Source organism: Lampetra fluviatilis, chromosome 82, assembly GCF_964198595.1.
Source record: "Lampetra fluviatilis chromosome 82, kcLamFluv1.1, whole genome shotgun sequence".
In the NCBI taxonomy this organism is placed as follows: domain Eukaryota; kingdom Metazoa; phylum Chordata; class Hyperoartia; order Petromyzontiformes; family Petromyzontidae; genus Lampetra; species Lampetra fluviatilis.
This window is the reverse complement of record NC_136356.1, coordinates 561,573-579,860: the sequence shown is the minus strand read 5'-3', so window position 1 is coordinate 579,860 and position 18,288 is coordinate 561,573.

The window sequence follows — 18,288 nt, the reverse complement described above, 5'->3', positions numbered from 1 at the left end:
CGGCCTTTACGCATACAACGACCACACACCCGCGAATGCCGTGCACGCTAATACCACGTTCAAAAACACCCAACAACACGGTTTTGTTACTACGCTCGAGATTTTATTAGCCCTACCTGGAACTAGATGTTAAGATCAGTGTGAGTCGACGAGGCTGGCCTATCCTATTTCCCCTGGACCTATTCCCTATTTATCGTTCACGAAATACTTTTACCTCCTTACTCACGGTTTGAGGCACTCGACGTTCCGTGGGTTTTCCTCGCTGCTTGCCTCGACACGTCACACGGACGTCCGGAGGGCAGAGCTGGGGGCCGTCTTGGACTCTGGCTTCTCGGAGTAAGAGAGCGATTTCCCCTTTGCGCCCCCCTATTTATCTTCCCTACCTCAAAGGGATGCTGCGCTGAACAATCGGCTCGTGCACCTCGAGCCCGCGCACGGCGGTTCCGGGCGCTTTTGATATGCTAATCAGTGAGCGGCGTTGGCGGCGTACATCCTAATTACTCCCTTACCCTTCCTAACAATGGGGCCTGCGCGCTCAAGCGTAATGATCCCAACCCTCCATGACTATGCGCAAGAGCCCCTGCGGTCCCGCTATTCATGCTGTCCCCTCCCTCCTCCGTCTGTCTCGTCGACCCGTGGGGGTGTGTGTGAGGGGAAATGCGCCTCAACCGCGGTGGCCCAATGCACCACGCCGCGACCACACCATATTAAGGCTGGTCGCAGCGCCGCGGCGCAACGTAGCACGGGGGAGGTTGTCCAATTCCCTGATCGCCGGAAACCGTGAGAGTTATTCCCGATAAGGGTTTCTCGGATAAAAACCGGTCGATCAGGTGACCTTCCCTTCCAGCTCTATGGGGTGGGGGGGAATGCGTGCGGGTGTGTGCTTATGTGAGGGGGGTGATGGGGGGCAGTGCGGTGGGGGAAGCCGGGCGGCTCCCTGGCTCGGCAGAGCAGCCCCGTCGCTGTGGCACCACATAGCCCCCCGGGGTGCCAGTCCCCGTCCCGGGTTGACTGGAGCACCTCGCCTGGGTTGCCCCCACGAGGTATCGCCGCGGGGTCCGCGGGATTCGCCCGGCCCTTGTGGCTGGCCTCGGGGGTGGCGGCTCCGTCTCCTGGGGCTCCGGCGGTGGTCTCCTCCTCCATTCCAACAGCTCCCCTCTGCCCCTGGCACCTGCGGGCTGGGGAACAAATTCAGAGGCGGTGGGGTTTAAGGGTCGCCGTCCTCGTCGCCCCCGGCCCCGCACGGGGCCCCTCGGAGCCCGGGGCTCCGTGGGGCCCATATACTGCGCGAGGCCCCCGGGCACGGGGGGTGGGGGGACCCCGGGGTTTCTGGGTACTTGGCCGGCGGGGCTCCCCCCCTCGGGGGCTGCTCGCCACGGCTTCAGTCGTCGGATGTTGACCACCATCTCCCGGCCCCTCTCTCCTCCCTGAATCAGCACCGTCCATGGTGAGATCTGCCGTCTCACAATCCAGGGTCCTCGCCAGTAGGTGGTCAGCTTCCCCACCTGTCCGGCACCGACGCGGGGAGTGTACAGCCACACCTCGGAGCCCGCAGTGTAGAAGGGGGGCTCCATACGGGGTCGGGCGCTCTGCTCTTGCCGCTGGTGCGCGGCCTCTCCGTGCGGGTAGGCTCGGCCCCTGGTCCCTCGCAGGGTCTCCAGCAAGTGCTCCACGGGGTGGCTCCCTTCCTCCCGTTGCGGCGGAGGGACACCAAACAGCAGATCTGCGGGCAGGCGAGACTCGCGACCAAACATCATTAGGAATGGGGTCTGTCCTGTGGATGTGTGAACGGCGGTGGTGTAGGCGAACAAGGCATAGGGGAGGTGTTCGTCCCAGTCCTGTTGATTCGCGGCCGCCATGCGTTTAAGCTTCCCGGCCAGAGTCTGGTTCATCCTCTCTACCATCCCGTTCGCCTGGGGGTGATACGCTGTGGTTCGGTCCTTCTGGATCCCGAACTCTCGGCACAGCGCCTGGAATAGTTCGGCCTCGAATTCACTACCCTGGTCGGTAATGACTCGTTCGGGGATCCCGCACTTAAGTACGTAGTTTTCCACGAAGGCCCGGGCCACTACGAGGGCTGTTTTATCCGGGATAGCCACCGCCACGGGGTAGCGGGTGAAGTACTCCACCGCTACGAGAATATATCGGTTGCCCCGGTGGGATCGTGGAAAGGGCCCCTGCAGATCGATTCCGACCAACTGATTCGTCCGACTGACTCGGAACGGCCTCAGGGGTACCTGGTACCTCGCCGGCTTTTGCCCACACTGCTGACAGGCCCGGCAGCCCTGCACCCAGGCGGCCACATCTTGCGCCAATTTAGGCCAGAGATACTGGCGACGCAGAGTCTCCCGGGTGCGCCGTTCCCCATCATGGCCCCCGAGCGGGTGGTCGTGTACCAGTCGTAGTAGTTGGGGTCGCACATGGGCGGGAACGCAGATGCACCCCGGCTGCCCAGCGTCGGCCAGTTCCCTCACCACCCCGTTTTCTACACACAACCGGGCATACAAACCGCTCCAGGGCCCTGGTAGTGCATCCTTCCTCTCTCGCAGTGCCGCCTCCACCGCCGCCAGATCCGGATCCCGCTGCTGGGTTTGTCGCAGCTGCTCGTCGTCCAAGCCCGGGAAGGCGCAGCCGACATCCTCTTGGATCCGCCCGGTTGGGGTGGGATGATCCGTCTGTCCCCGGGCTCCTTCTGCAGGGGTTCCTGCGGCGCACACTGCACTCTCTCTCGGGGGGGGGAGTTTAGTTTCCGTGCGCTCCTTGGGTTCTGCTGCCTGGCGGCAGCGTCCCCCCGTGAAGCACGGGCAGGCGTCTCCCTCCCTCGTCTCAGCGCGCACCGCGGGCCGTCTTGACAAGGCGTCCGCGTTCGCGTGTGTCCGCCCCGCTCGGTACTCGATCTGCAGGTTGTACTCCTGCAGCTGCGCCAGCCATCGAGCCATCTGCCCCCGCGGTTCCTTGAATGTAAGGAGGAACTGCAGTGCATAATGATCGGTGCGCACACGACATTTCCTGCCGTACAAGTACGGTCGGAACTGTTTACACGCGAAAATTACAGCATACAGTTCCTGACGGGTTACACAATAGTTCAGCTCGGCCCCGCTCAGGGTCCGACTGGCGTACGCGATGACCCGCTCCGTCCCACCCTGCACTTGCGACAGCACCGCGCCCAGCCCACTGCTGCAGGCGTCAGTGTCCAAAATAAAATCGGTGGTGAAATCTGGGAAAGCCAAGGTGGGGGTGTGGGTGAGGTGGTCTTTGAGTATGGTGAAAGCCGTCTGGCAGGCCTCCGACCACTGATAGGGGTTCTTAGGGGAGGTGAGTTGGGTGAGGGGGCGTGCAATCTCACTGAATCCCTTTACAAATCGACGGTAATAAGTGGCGAGTCCCAAGAATGACCTGATCTCCGTCAGGTTCCTCGGCTGCAGCCAATCCACTACGGCACGCACCTTCTCGGGATCGGTGCTCACCCCTGCCTCGCTGACTCGGTGTCCGAGGTACCCCACCTCGCGTTGCGCAATGTAACACTTACGTGGCTTGAGCTTGAGATGGGCTGCTCGCAGTCGCTGGAATACTTCCCGCAGCCTGGACCAGTGTTCGGACAGCGACCTACTGAACACTATTACGTCGTCCAGGTAAATCAGGCACTGTTCCCACTGCAAGCCCCGCATCACCAACTCCATCAACCGCTGGAACGTCGCGGGCGCGTTAGTGAGTCCGAACGGCAACACTCGAAACTCAAACAGGCCCATCGGGGTGGTGAATGCTGTTTTTGGCCGATCCTCCTCCGTCATCTCCACCTGCCAGTAACTGGACGCCAGATCGAGGGTGGAAAAATACCGCGCTCCTGCGAGACTGTCGAAGGTGTCGTCGATGCGTGGGATGGGAAAAGCGTCTCCGAGCGTGACTGCATTTAGTTTACGGTAATCGACGCAGAACCGGGTTGACCCATCCTTTTTCGTTACTAGTACCACTGGGGCTGACCAGGGGCTCGCCGAGGGCTGAATTATGTTATCGCGAAGCATGTCCCCAACTGCCTCTTTGATTTGGGCGCGTTCGGGTGCGCCCACTCGGTACGCAGGGAGTTTGATGGGTCGGGCTGCACCGGTGTCAATTTGGTGCTTAACAAGATCGGTCCGACCCACGTCCGAGTCGTGTTCACTGAATACGTCGGCATACTCCCGCAGTAACTCGCGCAGCCGATCGGCCTCTCCCTTAGGTAAATCCGCCCATGGTACATGTAACGCGTCGAGCAGGGGAACGACCTCGGCTCGGGGAGTCGGGCCGACTCGCCAGGCCAGGTCCTGGTCACCCTCAGGACGCCCGGGGTCCTCAGCCCAGAGTGCGAACACCGAGTCGTTAGAGTGGCGTGCGTGCAGGGGGTGTACGGTGGCTATTGGGGTGCGTCGTCGTATCATTGCCGGGGTACTGTGTGGGTTAAACACACGTATAAACAGCCGGCCCCCATCTGCGTTTACCAGTGTGGCTGACCCTACAACCCCGTATCGCGATGCCAACTCCGGGTGCGGAGTCAGCATTACCTCGCCCGATGGTCGGTGGGTTGGGTCGGTGGAGAGGGTTGCCACTGGCACCAGCATCTCGGCGAGAGGTCCGATGGTGACGGCCGACACCAGCGTAGCGGCCACGGGTGTGAAGCGTGGGCGATTCGGCTCCTGTCCTAGGAACGGAATCCGCTCCCCGCTGCCCTCCACCGTAGCGCATCGTTGCCGGGGCTGTACGTTAAGTCCCAACTTTTCCAGGAGGTCCGTTCCTGCAATGCACTCGTGGCACAACACACTCGACACGTAGAATTCCTGTGTGCACACCTGGTTTCCTAGACGGACCTCGAGGGAGACCTTCCCCAGCAACCCCATCCCGGCTCCGCTTGCCGTGTGCAGCGCGCGATCCGGGGCCTGCAGGCAGCCCACGTCCACCCCGAGCATGCTGCAGTGCGCGGCGCTCATGAGAGAGGCCACGGCGCCCGTGTCCAGCAGGATCCGGGTGCGCTGCCCGTTCACCTGGCCTTCCACCAGCGACGTGGCTCCCGTTATCCCTGCCACCAGCTCCCGCAGCCAATCGCCCGAGGTCCCCGCGCCCTTGGGTGTTGTTGTTGTAACCTGTTTATGGATCACTCGCTCGCCATTATTCTCATTACCGTCTATTTGTATCGGGACCGCGTCGATTGCACCCCTAGTTGGTCCGCTCACTAGGAGGCGTTGGAGTTTAACCCCCGCGTCTGCCTAGCTCGGGTGATTTCAGGACAGTCTCTCACTAGATGCCCTCGGCGATCGCACATATAACATGCCCGGGGAGGGGGGGCGGCTCCGTAGTGGGCCCCCTGCCCACTCCCTCCCCCCCCATTACGTCGCTGTCCACTCTCCGCCTCTAGTCGGGCTACCCTCCCAGATAACCCTCCCACCGTGGCGCGTAGGTCCCCCATTTCGGATCGGATGGTCTCAACGGAGGTTTGCAGTTTGGTCATATTTTTATTCGTTTCCTCGCGTACCTGGGTTACCCTCTCACCTACTTGGTTTACCTTGTTGTCTATCTGGGTTACCTGGCCGGAGACATCCTTTATACCCGTTTGTATACCGGCAACCCATCCCGGGGTTGTCTCGCGGGACACTGGAGGCTCTCTTTCCCGGCCCCTTACCGTCCTCGCGAGCTCCTGTTCCTCCTCCTCGTCTTCCGAGAGCAGGCATGCAATGGCGCGCTCTCGTCCCAGCCCCCGGAGCTGCGCGCGTTCGCTGTGAATTCTTTCACACTTACGTGCGCGCTCGACAAGGGTGTTAAAGGGAAGACGTGGGCAGCTCATGTCTGGCTGCCACCACGCCGTGCGAGACAGGTACCGCTGGATTTTCTCGGCAGCCAGTTCCTCAATAACCTCAGTTGCGTACCCCGGGCGTGCGATCTTTGTTAACTCGCGCACATCCTCGGCGTAATCACGGAGATCTTCGCCAGGTTGGCGACTTTGCTTCCTCCTCGTCACGTGTGCCAAAACGCTGATCGAGTCGGCGCATCAGCTCCTCTAGCTGTGTCTGTGCGCTCGCGGGTAACGCTTCTACAAAATCGGCTGCCCGCCCATCAAGATTCATATTAAGTTGACGTACTGCCTGCGCGTCCGTCCATCCATTAATTTCCTTGGCCCCTAAGAGATTGCGGGCGAATGCCTTCCACGAAGGGGCCCCCCGGCCGGTAAATATTAGTCTTATTTTAGCGTGAGGTAACGCGGGGGTCCGTACCGCTTCTGACACCAATTTGTGGGGGTCGCTAGCCCCCGAGATCCCTCCCTCGATAATGCTAACGGCCGGGCTAACATCATCAATCGCCCCCCCGCTGCTAAGCGAACCGCTGCTAGGCTCCTCACCCATGGTGTGGGAGCCGTCGCCCGAGGATTCCCCTCCACCGCGGGTCCGCGTAGCAGGCATGGTCAATTACGTACGCGCACACCCACACACAGCTCTGCGCGGCACTCACTCAACCCTGACCACTCACGCTAGGATCGCGCACCTGTAGTACACACGTCGTGAACGTGCGCGCACCCACATACAGCTCCACACGCGACACCCACTCTTTCGCCGCTCTGCGCCGCGCTGGCCGCTCACGTTACGATCGCGCACCTGGGGCACGCCGATTACGCACGCCGAGAGCTTACGCAAGTAACGAGCACACGCAAGCTCGCACCAAGCTAACAGCTTCACTGCGCACCGCGGTTCCGCACACGCGAGCGGGGCGCACGCCGACACGACGACTCGTCCCCTCCCGCACTCGCGCGTGCATGTCAACACAAGTATCGTACAAGGACGATTCTCCTCTCACACGGCGGCGTAGGCACGCCAACACACAAAAGTGCTCTCCCCGGGCGTTAACACACGCACCTCCGTACCCGCACAATCGTACAGAGACCACGGCCTTTACGCATACAACGACCACACACCCGCGAATGCCGTGCACGCTAATACCACGTTCAAAAACACCCAACAACACGGTTTTGTTACTACGCTCGAGATTTTATTAGCCCTACCTGGAACTAGATGTTAAGATCAGTGTGAGTCGACGAGGCTGGCCTATCCTATTTCCCCTGGACCTATTCCCTATTTATCGTTCACGAAATACTTTTACCTCCTTACTCACGGTTTGAGGCACTCGACGTTCCGTGGGTTTTCCTCGCTGCTTGCCTCGACACGTCGCACGGACGTCCGGAGGGCAGAGCTGGGGGCCGTCTTGGACGCTGGCTTCTCGGAGTAAGAGAGCGATTTCCCCTTTGCGCCCCCCTATTTATCTTCCCTACCTCAAAGGGATGCTGCGCTGAACAATCGGCTCGTGCACCTCGAGCCCGCGCACGGCGGTTCCGGGCGCTTTTGATATGCTAATCAGTGAGCGGCGTTGGCGGCGTACATCCTAATTACTCCCTTACCCTTCCTAACAATGGGGCCTGCGCGCTCAAGCGTAATGATCCCAACCCTCCATGACTATGCGCAAGAGCCCCTGCGGTCCCGCTATTCATGCTGTCCCCTCCCTCCTCCGTCTGTCTCGTCGACCCGTGGGGGTGTGTGTGAGGGGAAATGCGCCTCAACCGCGGTGGCCCAATGCACCACGCCGCGACCACACCATATTAAGGCTGGTCGCAGCACCGCGGCGCAACGTAGCACGGGGGAGGTCGTCCAATTCCCTGATCGGCGGAAACCGTGAGAGTTATTCCCGATAAGGGTTTCTCGGATAAAAACCGGTCGATCAGGTGACCTTCCCTTCCAGCTCTATGGGGTGGGGGGGAATGCGTGCGGGTGTGTGCTTATGTGAGGGGGGTGATGGGGGGCAGTGCGGTGGGGGAAGCCGGGCGGCTCCCTGGCTCGGCAGAGCAGCCCCGTCGCTGTGGCACCACACAGTCACGAAAGTTCTAAAATTAAGATTGTGTATGTAATATTGTAAATTACGGCGGGAGACCACTTGACGGGTAGCACACACGATCCCATTTTCCAGCGCGTATCACCCCTACATATACGCGTGTGTACGTGTGTGTGTATACGCGTGTGTATGTGCGTGCGTGTGTGTGTGCCTGTGTGTGTGTGTGTGCCTGTGTGTGTGTCCGTGCCTGTGTGTGTGTACATGCGTGCGTGCCTGTGTGTCCGTGCCTGTGTGTATGTGTGTGCATGTGTGTGTGTCCGTGCCTGTGTGTGCGCCCGTGATTATGAACACTCCCCGCTTACCCCCACTTACGAACACCACCCCCCCGCATACCCCCACTTACGAACACCACCCCCCCGCATACCCCCACTTACAAACACCACCCCCCCGCATACCCCCACTTACGAACACCACCCCCCCGCATACCCCCACTTACGAACACCACCCCCCCGCTTACCCCCACTTACGAACACCACCCCCCCGCTTACCCCCGCTTACGAACACCACCCCCCCCCGCTTACCCCCACTTACGAACATCACCCCCCCGCTTACCCCCACTTACGAACACCACCCCCCCGCTTACCCCCACTTACGAACACCACCCCCCCCGCTTACCCCCACTTACGAACACCACCCCCCCGCATACCCCCACTTACGAACACCACCCCCCCGCATACCCCCACTTACGAACACCACCCCCCCGCATACCCCCACTTACGAACACCACCCCCACCGCATACCCCCACTTACGAACACCACCCCCCCGCATACCCCCACTTACGAACACCACCCCCCCGCTTACCCCCACTTACGAACACCACCCCCCCGCATACCCCCACTTACGAACACCACCCCCCCGCTTACTCCCACTTACGAACACCACCCCCCCGCAAACCCCCACTTACGAACACCACCCCCCCGCTTACCCCCACTTACGAACACCCCCCCCCCCCGCATACCCCCACTTACGAACACCATGGGTGTGTTGTTGTTGGTTTCCCCATTCCCGCTGGCAATCGAGCGCTGTGGTGGTGGGGCTGCGAACGTCAGACACGATGGGCGAGGTTCGACTCCCGGCCCGGGGTGTTGGTGGTGGCTCTGACATCCACATCGGTGGCCGGACGAGATAAAGAGAGCTCGGCTTCATACTCACCCCACATGAGCTGGCAGCAGTTGTCGCTGAAGGGAGTCTCTGGGTCCCTGTGTGTGCGAGTGTCTATGGGTCTGTGTGCGAGTCTATGGATATCGACTGTATGTTAAGTCTGTGGTTCTGTATAAGTCTATGGCCAGCCCAGCCCAGGCCAACCCAGCCAGCCCAGCCCAGCCAGACCAACCCAGCCCAGCCCAGCCCGCCCGCACAGCCAAGCATAGCCAGCCCAGCCCAGCCCAGACGTCGGGCAAAAAAAACCTCTTAAGTAGGGAGCCAACGCGACGCGTCGGGCATCGCCTCAACTCTTTTGTCTACGGTGCAGGACAAACCCTAACCCACCCACACTCAGCCAGCCACACTCACTCAGCCAGCCAGCCACCCACTCAGTCAGCCAGCCACTCACTCAGCCAGCCACACTCAGCCAGCCAGCCACTCACTCAGTCAGCCAGCCACCCACTCAGCCAGCCACCCACTCAGACAGTCACCCACCCACTCAGCCAGCCACGCACCCACTCAGCCAGTCACCCACTCAGCCATCCAGCACACTCACTCAGCCAGCCACCCACCCACTCAGCCAGCCACCCACTCAGCCAGTCACCCACTCAGCCAGCCAGCCACTCACTCAGCCAGCCACCCACACTCAGCGAGCCACCCACACTCAGCCAGTCACACTCAGCCAGCCAGCCACCCACTCAGCCAGCCACCCACTCACTCAGTCAGCCACACTGAGCCAGCCAGCCACCCACTCAGCCAGCCACCCACTCACTCAGTCAGCCAGCCACCCACTCAGCCAGCCACCCACTCAGACAGTCACCCACCCACTCAGCCAGCCACCCACCCACTCAGCCAGCCACCCACCCACTCAGCCACCCACCCACTCAGCCAGTCACCCACTCAGCCAGCCAGCCACTCACTCAGCCAGCCACCCACCCACTCAGCCACCCACCCACTCAGCCAGTCACCCACTCAGCCAGCCAGCCACTCACTCAGCCAGCCACCCGCCCACTCAGCCACCCACCCACTCAGCCAGTCACCCACTCAGCCAGTCACCCACTCAGCCAGCCAGCCACTCACTCAGCCAGCCACCCGCCCACTCAGCCACCCACCCACTCAGCCAGTCACCCACTCAGCCAGCCAGCCACTCACTCAGCAAGCCACCCACCCACTCAGCCACCCACCCACTCAGCCACCCACCCACTCAGCCAGTCACCCATTCAGCCAGCCAGCCACTCACTCAGCCAGCCACCCACCCACTCAGACACCCACCCACTCAGCCAGTCACCCACTCAGTCAGCCAGCCACTCACTCAACCAGCCACCCGCCCACTCAGCCACCCACCCACTCAGCCAGTCACCCACTCAGCCAGCCAGCCACTCACTCAGCCAGCCACCCACCCACTCAGCCACCCACCCACTCAGCCAGTCACCCACTCAGCCAGCCAGCCACTCACTCAGCCAGCCACCCGCCCACTCAGCCACCCACCCACTCAGCCAGTCACCCACTCAGCCAGCCAGCCACTCACTCAGCCAGCCACCCGCCCACTCAGCCACCCACCCACTCAACCAGTCACCCACTCAGCCAGTCACCCACTCAGCCAGTCACCCACTCAGCCAGCCAGCCACTCACTCAGCCAGCCACCCGCACACTCAGCCACCCACCCACTCAGCCAGTCACCCACTCAGCTAGCCAGCCACTCACTCAGCCAGCCACCCACCCACTCAGCCACCCACCCACTCAGCCAGTTACCCACTCAGCCAGCCAGCCACTCACTCAGCCAGCCACCCACCCACTCAGCCACCCACCCACTCAGCCAGTCACCCACTCAGCCAGCCAGCCACTCACTCAGCCAGCCACCCGCCCACTCAGCCACCCACCCACTCAGCCAGTCACCCACTCAGCCAGCCAGCCACTCACTCAGCCAGCCACTCACCCACTCAGCCACCCACTCAGCCAGTCACCCACTCAGCCAGCCAGCCATCCACTCAGCCACCCACCCACTCAGCCAGTCACCCACTCAGCCAGTCACCCACTCAGCCAGCCAGCCACTCACTCAGCCAGCCACCCGCCCACTCAGCCACCCACCCACTCAGCCAGTCACCCACTCAGCCAGCCAGCCACTCACTCAGCAAGCCACCCACCCACTCAGCCACCCACCCACTCAGCCACCCACCCACTCAGCCAGTCACCCATTCAGCCAGCCAGCCACTCACTCAGCCAGCCACCCACCCACTCAGACACCCACCCACTCAGCCAGTCACCCACTCAGTCAGCCAGCCACTCACTCAACCAGCCACCCGCCCACTCAGCCACCCACCCACTCAGCCAGTCACCCACTCAGCCAGCCAGCCACTCACTCAGCCAGCCACCCACCCACTCAGCCACCCACCCACTCAGCCAGTCACCCACTCAGCCAGCCAGCCACTCACTCAGCCAGCCACCCGCCCACTCAGCCACCCACCCACTCAGCCAGTCACCCACTCAGCCAGCCAGCCACTCACTCAGCCAGCCACCCGCCCACTCAGCCACCCACCCACTCAACCAGTCACCCACTCAGCCAGTCACCCACTCAGCCAGTCACCCACTCAGCCAGCCAGCCACTCACTCAGCCAGCCACCCGCACACTCAGCCACCCACCCACTCAGCCAGTCACCCACTCAGCTAGCCAGCCACTCACTCAGCCAGCCACCCACCCACTCAGCCACCCACCCACTCAGCCAGTTACCCACTCAGCCAGCCAGCCACTCACTCAGCCAGCCACCCACCCACTCAGCCACCCACCCACTCAGCCAGTCACCCACTCAGCCAGCCAGCCACTCACTCAGCCAGCCACCCGCCCACTCAGCCACCCGCCCACTCAGCCAGTCACCCACTCAGCCAGCCAGCCACTCACTCAGCCAGCCACTCACCCACTCAGCCACCCACTCAGCCAGTCACCCACTCAGCCAGCCAGCCATCCACTCAGCCACCCACCCACTCAGCCAGTCACCCACTCAGCCAGCCCCCCACTCAGCCAGCCACCCACTCAGCCAGCCAGCCACTCACTCAGCCAGCCACCCACCCACTCAGCCACCCACCCACTCAGCCAGTCACCCACTCAGCCAGCCAGCCACTCACTCAGCCAGCCACCCACCCACTCAGCCACCCACCCACTCAGCCACCCACCCACTCAGCCAGCCAGCCACTCAATCAGCCAGCCACCCACCCACTCAGCCACCCACCCACTCAGCCAGTCACCCACTCAGCCAGCCACTCACTCAGCCAGCCACCCGCCCACTCAGCCACCCACCCACTCAGCCAGTCACCCACTCAGCCAGTCACCCACTCAGCCAGCCAGCCACTCACTCAGCCAACCACCCGCCCACTCAGCCACCCACCCACTCAGCCAGTCACCCACTCAGCCAGCCAGCCACTCACTCAGCCAGCCACCCACCCACTCAGCCACCCACCCACTCAGCCACCCACCCACTCAGCCAGTCACCCACTCAGCCAGGCAGCCACTCACTCAGCCAGCCACCCACCCACTCAGCCACCCACCCACTCAGCCAGTCACCCACTCAGCCAGCCAGCCACTCACTCAGCCAGCCACCCGCCCACTCAGCCACCCACCCACTCAGCCAGTCACCCACTCAGCCAGCCAGCCACTCACTCAGCCAGCCACCCACCCACTCAGCCACCCACCCACTCAGCCAGTCACCCACTCAGCCAGCCAGCCACTCACTCAGCCAGCCACCCGCCCACTCAGCCACCCACCCACTCAGCCAGTCACCCACTCAGCCAGCCAGCCACTCACTCAGCCAGCCACCCGCCCACTCAGCCACCCACCCACTCAACCAGTCACCCACTCAGCCAGTCACCCACTCAGCCAGCCAGCCACTCACTCAGCCAGCCACCCGCACACTCAGCCACCCACCCACTCAGCCAGTCACCCACTCAGCCAGCCAGCCACTCACTCAGCCAGCCACCCACCCACTCAGCCACCCACCCACTCAGCCAGTCACCCACTCAGCCAGCCAGCCACTAAACAGCCAGCCACCCACCCACTCAGCCACCCACCCACTCAGCCAGTCACCCACTCAGCCAGCCAGCCACTCACTCAGCCAGCCACCCGCCCACTCAGCCACCCACCCACTCAGCCAGTCACCCACTCAGCCAGCCAGCCACCCACTCAGCCAGCCACCCACCCACTCAGCCACCCACTCAGCCAGTCACCCACTCAGCCAGCCAGCCACCCACTCAGCCACCCACCCACTCAGCCAGTCACCCACTCAGCCAGCCACCCACTCAGCCAGCCACCCACTCAGCCAGCCAGCCACTCACTCAGCCAGCCACCCACCCACTCAGCCAGTCACCCACTCAGCCAGCCAGCCACTCACTCAGCCAGCCACCCACCCACTCAGCCACCCACCCACTCAGCCACCCACCCACTCAGCCACCCACCCACTCAGCCAGCCAGCCACTCACTCAGCCAGCCACCCACCCACTCAGCCACCCACCCACTCAGCCAGTCACCCACTCAGCCAGCCACCCACTCAGCCAGCCACCCACTCAGCCAGCCAGCCACTCACTCAGCCAGCCACCCACCCACCCACTCAGCCACCCACCCACTCAGCCAGTCACCCACTCAGCCAGCCACCCACTCAGCCAGCCACCCACTCACCCACCCGTCCAGACACCAGCCAGCCACCCACTCAGCCAGCCAGCAACTCACTCAGCCAGCCACCCGCCCACCCAGCGGTTCATGTTCTTGGTTGGCGTGAGCGGAACGGAGTTCGAGCGTCTCGCCTTGAGCATGACGCGTAGAGACGAGGCCGGGCGACGACCCCAGGTCAAGCGACACCCACAGATCGACCGACCAGCCGACCGACCGACCGACCAGGGAATCAGACGTGGAATGGTTACGCCGACCGACCGACCGACACGGGAAAGAACGATGGGCACGCGCAAGCACACACACGCAGGCACACGCAGGCACACACACGCACACACACGCAAACACACGCAGGCACGAAGACAGGCACGCAGACAGGCACGCATACACACGCAGGCACACGTACGCAGGTACGAAGACAGGCACGCACACACACAGGCACGCGCACACAGGCAGGCATGCAGGCGAGCGAGCGGACGGCACGCGAACGAGGCGGCGAGAGACAACGTCACGCGAACGAGGAGGACGAGACAGGGGTGGAGGAGAGGGAGGTTGGGGCGTGCAAGCGGCACGCGTTGTAATACTGACGGGCAGGCGGTGACACAACCAAGAGTGGGGCCCCGGTGGCGGGCTGTGTAATACAAACGAGGCGATGCAACCAACGCGACGGAGTGATACAAACCAAGACGGGCCGTACAAACGACAGGCAGACGAAGACCGCTCGCCTCACTAGCGAGCTCACACACTCTCACGTGGTGTCTCGCAAGCGAGCTCACACACTCACGTGGTGTCTCGCTGTGAGTGTGAAGGGACTGGTGGCCACGGGAGGTAATGACAGGGAGTCAGCTGTGAGTGTGAAGGGACTGGTGGTCACGGGAGGTAATCATCATCAGCGGTGCCAGGCTAGGTGTCTGTAACACAATCCCCCACTCACCCCCTCTCTCTCTCTCGGTGTATCTCTCCCCCTGCTTGTGTTAAATCATCACCACGGTGCCAGGCTAGGTGCCTGTACACCCCCCCCCACTCACCCCCCCCCCCGGTGCCAGGCTAGGTGTCTGTACCCACCCCACTCACCCCCCTCTCTCTCTCTCTGTGTCTCTCTCTGCTGCTCGTCCCGTGAGTTGCTTCCGGATGAGGTCGTGGCGCTGGCGGTGGCCGCTGGGTGAGAAGCAGCGCCACCGCGCGGCAGAGTAGCGGTACTGACGGGCTAGGCGGTCCCCCACTTACGAACAACCCACCCCCGCATACCCCCACTTACGAACACCACCCCCCGCATACCCCCACTTACGAACACCACCCCCCCGCATACCCCCACTTACGAACACCACCCCCCCGCATACCCCCACTTACGAACACCACCCCCCCGCATACCCCCACTTACGAACACCACCCCCCCGCATACCCCCACTTATGAACACCTCCCCCCCGCATACCCCCACTTACGAACACCACCCCCCCCGCATACCCCCACTTACGAACACCACCCCCCCGCATACCCCCACTTACGAATAATAACAGGGGAGTCAGTTGTGAGTGCGAAGGGACTGGTGGCCACGGGAGGTAATCATCACCAGCGGTGCCAGGCTAGGTGTCTGTACCCCCCCCACTCACCCCCGGTGCCAGGCTAGGTGTCTGTACCCACCCCCACTCACCCCCCTCTCTCTGTCTCTGCTTGTTAAATCATCACCACCACGGTGCCAGGCTAAGTGCCTGTACCTCCCCCCACTCACCCCCCCCCCCCCCCCCGGTTTCAGGCTAGGTGTCTGTACCCCCCCCCACTCACCCCCCTCTCTCTCTGTGTCTCTCTCTCTGCTAGTTAAATCACCACCACGGTGCCAGGCTAGGTGTCTGTACCCCCCCACTCACCCCCCGGTGCCAGGCTAGGTGTCTGTACCTCCCCCACTCACCCCCCCCCCCCGATGCCAGGCTAGGTGTCTGTACCCCCCCCACTCACCCCCCGGTGCCAGGCTAGGTGTCTGTACCTCCCCCACTCACCCCCCTCTCTCTCTGTCTCTCTCTCTGCTTGTTAAATCATCACCACCACGGTGCCAGGCTAGGTGCCTGTACCTCCCCCCACTCATCCCCCCCCGGTGCCAGGCTAGGTGTCTGTACCCCCCCCCACTCACCCCCATCGCTCTCTGTCTCTCTGCTGCTCGTCCCGTGAGTTGCTTCCGGATGAGGTCGTGGCGCTGGCGGTGGCCGCTGGGTGAGAAGCGCCGCCACCGCGCGGCTGAGTAGCGGTACTGACGGGCTAGGCGGTCCCCCACTTACGAACAACCCCCACCCCGCTTACCCCCACTTACGAACACCATGGGTGTGTTGTTGTTGGTTTCCCCCTTTCCGCTGGCAATCGAGCGCTGTGGTGGTGGGGCTGCGAACGTCAGACACGATGGGCGAAGTTCGACTCCCGGCCCGGGGTGTTGGTGGTGGCTCTGACATCCACATCGGTGGCCGGACGAGATAAAGAGAGCTCGGCTTCATACTCACCCCACATGAGCTGGCAGCAGTTGTCGCTGAAGGGAGTCTATGGGTCCCTGTGTGTGCGAGTGTCTATGGGTCTGTGTGCGAGTCTATGGATATCGACTGTTTGTTAAGTCTGTGGTTCTGTATAAGTCTATGGCCAGCCCAGCCCAGGCCAACCCAGCCAGCCCAGCCCAGCCAGACCAACCCAGCCCAGCCCGCCCGCACAGCCAAGCATAGCCAGCCCAGACTTCGGGCAAAAAAAACCTCTTAAGTAGGGAGCCAACGCGACGCGTCGGGCATCGCCTCAACTCTTTTGTCTACGGTGCAGGACCAACCCTAACCCACCCACACTCAGCCAGCCACTCTCAGCCAGCCACCCACTCAGCCAGCCACCCACTCACTCAGTCAGCCAGCCACCCACTCAGCCAGCCACCCACTCAGACAGTCACCCACCCACTCAGCCAGCCACCCACCCACTCAGCCAGCCACCCACCCACTCAGCCAGCCACCCACCCACTCAGCCACCCACCCACTCAGCCAGTCACCCACTCAGCCAGCCAGCCACTCACTCAGCCAGCCACCCACCCACTCAGCCACCCACCCACTCAGCCAGCCACCCGCCCACTCAGCCACCCACCCACTCAGCCAGTCACCCACTCAGCCAGCCAGCCACTCACTCAGCCAGCCACCAACCCACTCAGCCACCCACCCACTCAGCCAGTCACCCACTCAGCCAGCCAGCAACTCACTCAGCCAGCCACCCGCCCACCCAGCGGTTCATGTTCTTGGTTGGCGTGAGCGGAACGGAGTTCGAGCGTCTCGCCTCGAGCATGACGCGCAGAGACGAGGCCGGGCGACGACCCCAGGTCAAGCGACACCCACAGATCGACCGACCAGCCGACCGACCGACCAGGGAATCAGACGTGGAATGGTTACGCCGACCGACCGACCGACACGGGAAAGAACGATGGGCACGCGCAAGCACACACACGCAGGCACACGCAGGCACACACACGCACACACACACACGCAGGCACGAAGACAGGCACGAAGACAGGCACGCAGACAGGCACGCACACACACGCAGGCACACGCACGCAGGTACGAAGACAGGCACGCGCACACACACAGGCACGCGCACACAGGCAGGCAGGCAGGCACGCCCACACGCAGGCAGGCATGCACACGCACACACGCACGCACACACACGCAGGCACGAAGACAGGCATGCAGACAGGCACGCACACACGCAGGCACACACGCAGGCATGCACACACACACGCAGGCACACGCACGCAGGTACGAAGACAGGCACGCACACACACAGGCACGCGCACACAGGCAGGCAGGCATGCAGGCGAGCAAGCGGACGGCACGCGAACGAGGCGGCGAGAGACAACGTCACGCGAACGAGGAGGACGAGACAGGGGTGGAGGAGGGGGAGGTTGGGGCGTGCAAGCGGCACGCGTTGTAATACTGACGGGCAGGCGGTGACACAACCAAGAGTGGGGCCCCCGTGGCGGGCTGTGTAATACAAACGAGGCGATGCAACTGTAGGGATGATACGCGCTGGCAGTTGGGATCGTGGGGCAGCGCGTGGTGATTGGTCAACTAGGGTGGGTGCTCACATCGCGGTCCGCATAGGCTCCGTCTCCCCGGGAGCGGAGGACTATAAAAGGCGATGCGCGCGGGCGCTCGGGGAGTTGGTGACCAGTGAAGACGGAAGACGGAGGAGGAAGAGACAGGGCCCTGAGACCCCTAGTCTTGCTGTCCTTGTAAGGGCCGGGACCCTGTGTGGCTCAGAGGCGGGACCTTGGGACCCGGGGCCAGACGTCCGTGTGAGGGACGGGCTGCGGGACCCAGTGGTCGCGATCCATACCCAAGCTGGGGTGGGTCTGTAAGTTCCCCTGGAAGCTACGGGGCTGGAGAGCCCGTGTGTGTGTAGCCGGGTGGAACGTGTAGCGTGAGCTGTAGTAACCAGGGTTGCGATTTCGGCATGGAAAATGCGGAAGGAGGGTTCAATTTTTCCCGCATTTCTGCTAATGTCAACCGCAAACGGTGGAAAGACTACTCCTGTGACCGCGCGCTTTTAACAACACGTTAATGCGTTCTATTGGAAAGGATA